A 10592-nucleotide genomic window follows, 5' to 3' on the forward strand; every position below is an offset into this window, starting at 1 on the left:
TGGCTGGAACTACTGTTTGGAACTCTTCTCAGGAGTGGTGGGTTAAGTTACATTGTAAAAATCTTCCACATCCTTGGATGAATAAGTTTCAACCTAATAGTCCTTTGCCATACAAAAGATAGGGTTGACAACGGATCGATTCAATATCAGATCAATGCCACTCCAAAATCGATTCAAATTTTTTTAAATGTGTACCCAATCCAATTGGATTAATGAATATGCGAATTGATTCCGATTTATTTCATTTCATCCTTAAACTAAAATCGATCCGAACACATACCTTAATATCAAATTATCAATGTTAAAAAACATAGAGGGAAACCAAAAAGACTAAAATGCGTTAATATGTATGTATTTATTTTAAATTAAGAATAATTTTTTTTTTTAAATATGTTCAGATCAGATTTTGTTTTTCTAGAGTGGATTGGGGTACATTCAATCCGAAAAAAATTCGATTTTTTATGTTTTTCAGATCGGTTCGGACATCGGGTATATTTCAGATAATTGCCAATCCTAACAAAAGAAATATATTTCTTTATCCTTTAACCAAAAATATCAAGAAATTCAATGATTGCAATTCACAGGGAAAATTACAACACATAGTAGAATATAGTTTACATTGCATGGACAAGTTGTCAATTTAGAAAGCTATCAATCAATTGGTCAGTTTAGATTTGTAACATGGCATCACATTTATGGGTATGTGGCACGTGACGAAATTTGATATATTTGGTGAACATGGGCCGGGCTTAATCATGGGCCAGGTCAAGCCTAGCCAAGCCAAGCCCGATTCGATATTGGTCCAATTTAGAGCAAGAGATTGGGTATGTTAATGTTGGTTCTGATTGGAAAGATCTCACTGCTTATAGAAGGGGAATCTTTCTACAAACTGAATTGGGTGAATAATTGAGCCCAATGAGTCTAGCTCAATATGGGCTTGGCTTACAATAAATTTGTAATTAAATGGATCCCAACTTAAATGAATGGTCCAGATCTTAATATCATTATTCATGAAATTTGGGATGGATTGATTTTTGTTTGTTCATATCCACACTTGCTACTTCAAACCACGTTCTTTTTTTATTTTTTTTTTATTTTATAGGTAACTGGATTTGAACCCACGACCTCAACGTTGTTTTTGCAAAACCCAACTGAGCTATGGGTCTAACCCGGATTACAATCGCTTATAAATGTGATAGTATTCTCAAGAAACACATAAAAATAAGAGTCGTGATAAAATGACATGTTATCACGTATACCATCTATACGTTGTTGACGTGTTAAGTGCACAGAGTCATAAATCTTTTTCTTCGGGATACACAAGGAAAAAGATCTACGGTCCAATGCACTTGTCACGTCAATTGCGTAAAAATAATTGAGATCAAGTCAAATGGAAATGATCCAATGTAAGTAGGATACTTTTGAATAATTTTACCAAACTAGACAAGTACGAAGTTAAAATTACCATGCCAACATGTTTAATTTTGAAGTGTTTAGCATATGGAGAATATTCCCAGTTTGATAATGATTTATTTATTTTATTTTACCAAATAGGGTACTGACAGTACTTGCATTTACAAAGAATTACTTTTAAAAGTAAATGTAAGAACAATTACTGTGTAAGGGATATTTATCTTCTACTTATCTTAAAAACACGTATGACTGCACAATAATTTTAACTCTTGTATGGCATGCTTTATAGTTTTCCCCCTCAATATATATCTATGGGTGTTTTACCCAAGCAGCCGAGTAATTTGTCAAAATTGCTAGTTTAGGCATGTCGTTAGAATATTTATCAAAAAGGTAATATACCTTTATTGGTATTATTTATTTTTACCAAACTGGGTATGATCTTCTGCGCAAACATTATATTCTATTTACCTTTAGACCCCCTCTTTTTTTTCCCAATTCAGACAAATGAACTTCCACATAGCTGAATTTACTTTTATGTTATATTATTTAATCTTTAATGTAATTTTTTTTATTTATTTTAGTGCATAATTTTTTTTTTTTTTAATAGTTGTACATCCATATGTATATGGGGACGGATCATGGGACATGAAAAAATATATGTAAAAATAATGTAATAATAATAAATTTTCAAAATATGGGTTAGAAGTTTTGGATTGAGCTGATTTTTTTATGAGGATGATCTCTATGATAAGAAGATCATCATAAATAAATAAAAAATAGTCCAATCTAAAACCTCTAATCCCATTAAAAGTGATTTAGAATGTGGTTCGTCGATTTTTTTATCAATAATTTGTAAATCACTTTTGATGGACTTATAAGTTTCAAATTGAGCTGATTTTTTGTGAGGATGATCTTCTCATTATAGGGACCATCCTCACAAAAAATCATATCAATCGAAAACCTCTAACCTATATTTTGAAAAACCATTGTTTTTACATATGTCCCATGATCCACCCCCTATACGTATAGGGGACGGTTCAAGGGAATACAATTGTTACAACATCCATGACAAGGGTTTTTTGTAAATCACTTTTGATGGGGTTAAAAATTTCGGAATGAGCTGATTTTTGGTGAAGGTGATCTCTATGGTGAAGAGATTATCTTCACAAAAAAAAAAAAAGCTTATTCTAAAACTTCTAACCCTAATTTACAAGTTGTAGAATCGTGGACCGTCAATTTGTTTGTAAACCACCTTTGATAGAGTTAGAAGTTTTGGAATGAGCTGATTTTTTATGAGAATGATCTCATCCTCACCAAAAATCATCTTATTCTAAAACTGTTAACCTATATAAGACAAAAAATGTTGTCATACATATTGTCACAATTGTTGTCCCATGAATCGCCCCCATATACATGTATATGGGAAAATGTTGCATGGACCGAAGGATCATGTAGAGTATGGACCAAGGTCCACATTTGGGCCACATGGACTACCCGATCGGTCCAAATGACAATTCAACTCGCTCGTTTGTGATCTAGATTGGATTTGAAAAAAAAATTTCAAAAAAATAAATATTTTTTGAAGCTAGATCTTAAGTTTGAAAATGGACAACCATTGAATTCTTAAATTTAAAATTTATATCCAACAGTGAAAAAAAAAACAAAAAAAATTTCAATTCTATTTATTTATTTATTTTTTTGAATTCATAAAATTTCATGCTCTATATACATGCGGCACCTGATGGTGCGTTTGGGCGCTACGTTGTATGTGGATCCCAACCCTATATATATATATATATAACTAATTATTTTAAATCTCATATAGCAATCTTAAATTTTGGGGCAGGCACGGAAAAATTATAATATGCTGAATTGTTCTCTTGCATCTTTATTTATTTTACTTAGATTCCATCTATTTGTTATTTTTCTATTGTTTTCTTTTCTCTTTGATTTGACCCTAGATGGCTAGGAAAGGTGAGTTAGATTTCTCTCAATAATTTCATAAGTTTCCAAATCGAAACCTTTTTCAATGGGCCCCGACTAAAACATATTAATTATATTAATTGATTTGGATCATAAAGGCAATTACGCTTGATAGGTTTAGGCAGTCAGCGAAATAGATGATTCCCCATTAAAAATTTAAATTGGACAATGGGTCCCAATTAGAACTATAATATTGAAATTTAGAAATTTAAATATTTCACATTTTTTGTTCTTATATTATGTACCCAACCTAAGTATAATGGTTTAAGATCTAACAATCAAAAGATATGTACCTTAAGGCTTAAACCTATGTTGATTAAAGTTGCACTTAAGGTGTGTTTGATTCTTATTTTACATAAATTAATTTTTGTGTGTGGCTAATCTAATCAAATCATATGTTAGTTGGTTTAGAAAACTTCTCATTTCTGCCCATTTTCAGTTTTGATGTTTGGTGGGAAGCGCTTCTAAGATGTCGACTTCAGTCATGATTTTATCATCATAGTTCATTATTAACCACCAATGGAAAATGTTGAAATGACAAAAAGTATTTACTGCGATTCTCACAAGTCTGACATGGGATGTGTACATAATCATAGATGTGTTTCCTCACGATACGAGTAAAAATAATCTACGATTATGTATGCATGTCCATGTCAGAATTGTGAGAATCACAGTAAATCCTGTGTCACCCCAGCACGACTCGTAACCAATAGTTCATACTTCACATATGGCCCACTTATGTCGGTGGAGACGAGTGGATCTTAACTGTTCGATCTTGATCTAAAAATTGGATTTATGAAAGAAGGAAGAAACAAATTTAGTAGTTAGAACAGTAGTTAATTATTGCAGTTGGTAGGATTGCCAAATCGATATAATTAAGATCTTTCCATTAGATGGTAAGGATTGTTTCATTAATATGACTTTCGATTATGATCAAATCAAGAGGTGGATACTTGATTGGATTTATTGAGTTAACGTGCAAGTGGGCTACATTTTAACAGTGAACCATTTTTAAGGTCTTTTTAAAATTATTTTGGTTACCATTTTTTTAACTTATCTCCTTCATGTATGTTATATATTAGAGTCGCCTCCATATATATATATATGGGTTGAAACAAATTTTTTTGATTGGGGGCTTAGTTCAAAAAATTTAGTAAAGTAGTGAAACAAGTGGGATACACTCAAAGTCATGTAAATCATACTCTCTTTGTAAAAAGTAAGAAGGATTTCATCGTAGTCCTCATCTTATATGTTGATGATATTGTAATTATAAGTGAGATACACATATTGAAGAAATTTTTAGCCTCTGAATTTGACATTAAAAAAGGATTTGGAAGATCTGAGATGTTTTCTTGGTATTAAAGTAGCTCGTTATCTACTATTTTTTAGCCATTTACTTTTTGGACACAATTTAAAGCATCTCCAATCTAATTTTAAATTTGCCTTTAACAATGATAATAAAGTGCAAACATGTCATATTTGACATGTACATCTCCAGTGTTTCATTTAAAAAAAAAATTCTATTTATTTGCTTTGATTACAATTTGGTAAAAAAAAATTAACCCAAAAAGTATTTTTTTCATTTGTTTTTATGATAATTTGGTTAAAAAATAATTTAAAAGACACATTTTATAACCTAAAACCATTTTAGCAAATTATTAGATATGCAAAAACAATTGTCAAATATAACTTTGGTTTTAGCATATGCTATATTTGAGACGTGCATTGGAGTGCATTTTTGAGAGGCTATCTCAAAATTTGGAATTATCATCCCAATTTGAGAGACCGTTGTAGATGCTCTTAACTTATGATTTCTTTCTAAATACTCTGTAATTTATTAGTGGTATCTTGATTGTCCGATTAGTAATTTTTTGTCTTTCTTAATGTCTCCTCACCCCCTTTTCATTGAAATTCATCTTTGCTCAAATTGTCAAGATCAATGATTCTAAATTGTTGATATTGATGTTTTAACATGAATTGTTAAGATTAATATAATTATTCAAAGGATTTTTTTTTTTTTTTGTATTTTGATTTAATTTTAATTTCTTTTTCCTCTTCGATCAACACCTCAATCAAAATGCAATTATGTCCTAGAATGAAATGTTTGTTATACTTAATATATTTAGTTTGATCTGTATCTGTCTTAATTCTACCCTTCATTCGAGTATTTTTTTTCTTTGCCAAATTATCAGAGGCATATGTTTTTTTCAATCGAATCGTAGATGTTATGTCATAAGCGCCCCTTGTTTCAAAGAGAGGATGGCGGGTTATTCACATTTCATTTGATGGTCAGAGGCAAATTGAAAGTTAAGCAATGGTAATTCTACCCCCCGAGGTAAAATAGAGATGTCTCCTACGTTACCTGTAGTTAAGGTAATAATTCAATTTCAGAATTTCTTACACACACACACACACCAAACAAAAAAGTTAAACCGTGAACTTTAAGTGTACAAAATTTCTTAGTGCAAAATTTTGCAAATTTATGACATTTTGCAATGTTCTAACAACATCCTAAGTAATAAAATATAATAAATTAAATTTAAAATTTGTTATAAAGAAATCTCACAACAATAATATAAGAAATGTCCAAAGACCAATAATAAGCAAAATATGTTTGAGAAAAATTAAAGGCAATCAAGAGAAATTTGGAAAAACAACCACAACACAAAGAGTTACATGGTTTACCCAATAAGGGTTATATCCAGAAAATCTGGCAAAAAAAATATTACTATCAATTTTGGAAAAAAAAAAAAACAAGGTTGAGTTTACAAAGAATGTATTTCAATGGAGAGGAAAATCAACAAGAACCTCCTATACGAATACATGCCATCAAACACATCTATCTTCTTGTTCCAACTTTGTTCTCACAAGCTTGTTAATAAAAAATCCTTTCAAAGAGTTTTGTATTTTGAGACCAAAAAAAAAAAAAAAATCAACCAAGAAACCCTAACTTATACTAGAAATCTTGTCTTTGAAACACTTTAGAAAAAACACTCTACAAAAGAAGATTAAAAAAAATATATATAGAGAACTTACAAGGGACCAAACTGCCCCTCAAGCAACTAGGAAAAAAAATAACCTCAAGAAGAGTGATTTTGGATCACTATCTTAACAAACTTAAACTTATAATAAATAGAGTCGTGTTGGGGTGACACAAAGGGAGACACAAGGGTAACAAAAGCTTGTGGTGTTGTGCACATTACCGTATATGCTTTTCCGCAAGATATGAGTAAAAAACATTTACGGTTATGTGAGCGTCACCACATCATTTTTGTCACCTTTGTGTCTCCGTTTGTGTCATTCCAGCATTTTCCTAATAAATATAGAAACAGCATTTTCAAAAAGGGAAAAAAATGATTAAGGGAGACATTACTAAATTCTTTAAACCCAGGGTTGTGTATCTAATATGCCTTATAAAGAAGGAGGTAAATAGGAAACCTTTCGTTAGTTCTCTCTTGCTGGAACCTGGAAGGCATGCAAGGACCAAATTGTGAGCATGAACTTTGATTTTGGCTGGACACCACCATATATTTTTATATTTTTTTAAGCATTTTTTAATTCTCTTAATTCATAATTGTGATTAAACTTACAAATCTCTTAACAGCTTATGCGTCATGTACAGAATTGTGTCGGTGCTAGTGCATGTCCTTTACAATGATAATTGCATTTAGTACAAGAGAGGGAAAGTGGGGGATTTTGATCAGAAAACAATTGGCTAACGATATGATCATCGATATATGATCGACGGTGGTGATTTATTATAAGAAAAAAAATGTTTGTTCATCATTGATATGATTATGATTAGATTTTTTTTATTTTTATTTTTTATGACGAGATGACCGGACAAGGGGACAAGAAGAGTCAGAGCCGGAGCCAAGGCATATGGGTCCCTCTCCTAGGAACGTGCAACACCCGCACATCACACACACCAAGTAAGTGAGGGTGTGCCCTCATGGGTGGCCCCGAGAACATACTGCTCATACTGGGTATCGAGCTCACAACCTACATTAGACCTGAAATTACCATTGAACCACTCCCTTGGGATTTTTATGATTAGATTAATTGGGGATTTAGATTTTAGAATTTGATTCACGCCCATTATTTGTTTATAGAATTCAAGGTTATGTTTGGTGGAATTATAAAAGTGATAGTTCCATAATTAGAATCACAAATTAACTAAAATAAAAAACACTTCAGAGGTTGATTTTTGCACTACTTTATTTGTTTAGGTATGTTACAACAAATAAATCTCTAAAAATAGAGTACACAAAAAGTAGATTTTGATTATAAATTCTGTAATCAATTTAAAACATTGTGGAGTTAAAATCAGAATTGATATCAAATCTCCCCTAAATTACCACATTTACTTCCTACATTCACCACAACTCTTAAATACCATCCACAAATGCTGACTCAATAATAACTCCTTAAAAATAAAATAAAAATTAAAAATCCATGTTTCACATTGTATTGAGCCCCCACTATTCCTACAAATTTTGGGCTTAACTCTTGCAGAACCAACCAAAAATCATCATGATTGGCAATTTTCACCAAAAGATTAAGTTTTTTTTATTATCAATCCATGGGCTTATTTGATAAGATTACAACAACAACAACAACAAAAAAAAAAAACAAAAAACTCAACTCTTGGATTAAAATGAACAATAAAAGTCAGTTTGAATTGTGATCTCTGATGGTGTGATTTAAAAAGTCAACGTCGTAGGGACTAGGGTCCTCCCTAAAGTGGCTTCATTAAATCGTTCTTTAAACGTCAAATTCTAATGTGATAAGATCAACCTAGAAATGGGCCCCAAAGATGTATCTTTGGCCGAGTCAACCCTGTCAATTGCATGACAACTCATGGTACTATAAATTATTAATTATGGGATAGCACGTGTTCCTTAATTAAGGGATAGTTTGGATATACCTGTTTTCAACTGAGATCCTTTGTTGTAAATTTATTTCTCCTGGAATCACTTCTATAAGAATTGTGATAGCAATATTGTATGATGACATTGTTTTTAGCTTCCAAGTTTTGCAGGAATTCGAAAGTCAAATGTGCACCAAACAGGATTTTAACTTTTGAGAGAGGAAATTCATCCTTAAAAGTTACACCTATGTCAACTAAGTAATCGTGTAGTCGAATTCCTCTTTTGAGATCAATACATTTTTTTTTATATCAAATTAATAGACTTGGAAGAGAGCTTTATGGTGATATTATTTGTGGGTCATCCCTTCAGGAAGTTTATTACTTGTAAAAAAGATTAATTTTTTTTTTTTTTTTTTATAAATAAAATAAAAACAAAAACTCGTATCTTTATTAAAATAAATTGTAATTATGTTGTTGATGCCTTTGTAAATAATTAGTAGTATTCTTAAAAGAGAAAAGTTTTGCCATAATGATTTGTGAAATTTTTTCTTAGAGTTTTCAGATTTTTTTAAAGGAAAAAAAGTCTTGCATATATAAAAATAGAATTCGACGATTTGTTCATATTTGTCTTATATTGTTTCTTAAGAATTGAACTTGACGGGCACCTATAGCTCGTTCCGATTTCATTTATTTTAAAATTGAAATTAACGAGGACTAAAATATTATGATTCTTTTCATGAGTGTAGAGGTTTTTCTTGGCTTACCTTCAACAATTCAAATCTTTTCGATGTGAGGTTTTCTTTCTCCACGAACATGTTGCGACAAGGGTGTAGTACCTATCAAATACCCTTCAAAATTCAAGTTAGAATTGAAGTTACAGAAATAAATACCTCACATCAAAGATATTTGGTAAGTCAAGACCCCTCCAACACTCAAGTCAGAATTGAAGTTGTAAAAAATAATATCTCACATCAAAGATATTTGAGAGTTATTCGAGGTAAGTCAAAAAGAATATATCTTCAATAGATGCCTTAGGAACGACTCAAAAGTATTGGTCCCTTGACACTTTTAAAAAAGATTAACTAGAGTAGTAATTAAGTTACCTAAATATTATGAAAAAAAAAATGTTGAACTAACTAAAAAAAATACTCCAATGACAATACAATGTGTACAAAACCATTATTTTGTTCTTGTATCGCAAGGAAAAGAATCTATGGTTCTATGCACACTCTCACATCAAGTGAGTGCCTTTGTAGTATCTTTTTTGGTCAGTTTAGTATAACTCAAATATTATTGATATCCAACCATGTTATTAAATTGAGTTGTGCTGGAGTGACCTCAAGATTCACCTCATTTCACACTTTTTGATGTGAAGATGCACATAAAATATAGATGTTTTTTACTTGTATGTCGATGAAAAATATATGTGATTCCTACACACTTTCATGTCAAAAAAGTGTGAAATGAGGTCACTCCAACATTATTCTATCTAATTTGACAAGAGTTCAATGGGATATTGGATGATTCGTACTGGAGTGACCTCAAGATTAGACCTCATATCGCACATCTTGATGTGAAAGTGGATATGAAACATATATACTTTTCATTGTATATTGAGAAAAAGTATTTATAATTTTCAATCTTGAGGTCACTTCAACATTATTCATATTGGATTAAAGAGTTTTTAGAATTGGGCTTTGCTAAGTGTATGTGTCACAACTTAGGATTGGATTGGATTTGGGCTAAGTGGCTTAAAATTTGGATGGAATTTGGACTAGACTCCGACCCAACCCAATCAGCCCCCAATTATTTACCACACGTGCGAATTTGTAGAACGGATTTTTTTTTAAAATAATATTCTGTTGAATTTGTCGCGCTTGCGTTGGGTCGAAGTTAACTTTTTTTTTTTCTTTAAATAAAAAACAAAAAACGGAAAACAAGACAACAAAATCGGATCAGAAGCACACTTCTCTCTTGCCAAATTTCTCTCGCGCGAGTCTTGTCTCCAACGTCTTAAAAAAGCGCCAAAAAACTCGGCAAAAATCGACGCTCTCATAATCATTAACGTTTTGGGATCCGCGTCCGCCAACGATATGTACTCGAGAGTACAGTCTAACCAGGCTGACGGTAAGGCCACGTTTCTATTTGAGGTAAATATATGCTATAAACATAACAGCGTCTTTCTATGCTGTACGTCGTGTGTATCATGCACTCGAATTATTTTTATTTTATAATATTTGGATTTGCAATTCATTGCTCAATCATAAAAAATTTAAGAAAAAAAAAAAAAAATCCTTTAGATCAAACTGTCCACAACTAGATCCTT

The sequence above is a fragment of the Akebia trifoliata genome, chromosome 5 (genome assembly GCF_017979445.1).
Source record: "Akebia trifoliata isolate Shusen 1 chromosome 5, ASM1797944v1, whole genome shotgun sequence".
NCBI lineage: Eukaryota > Viridiplantae > Streptophyta > Magnoliopsida > Ranunculales > Lardizabalaceae > Akebia > Akebia trifoliata.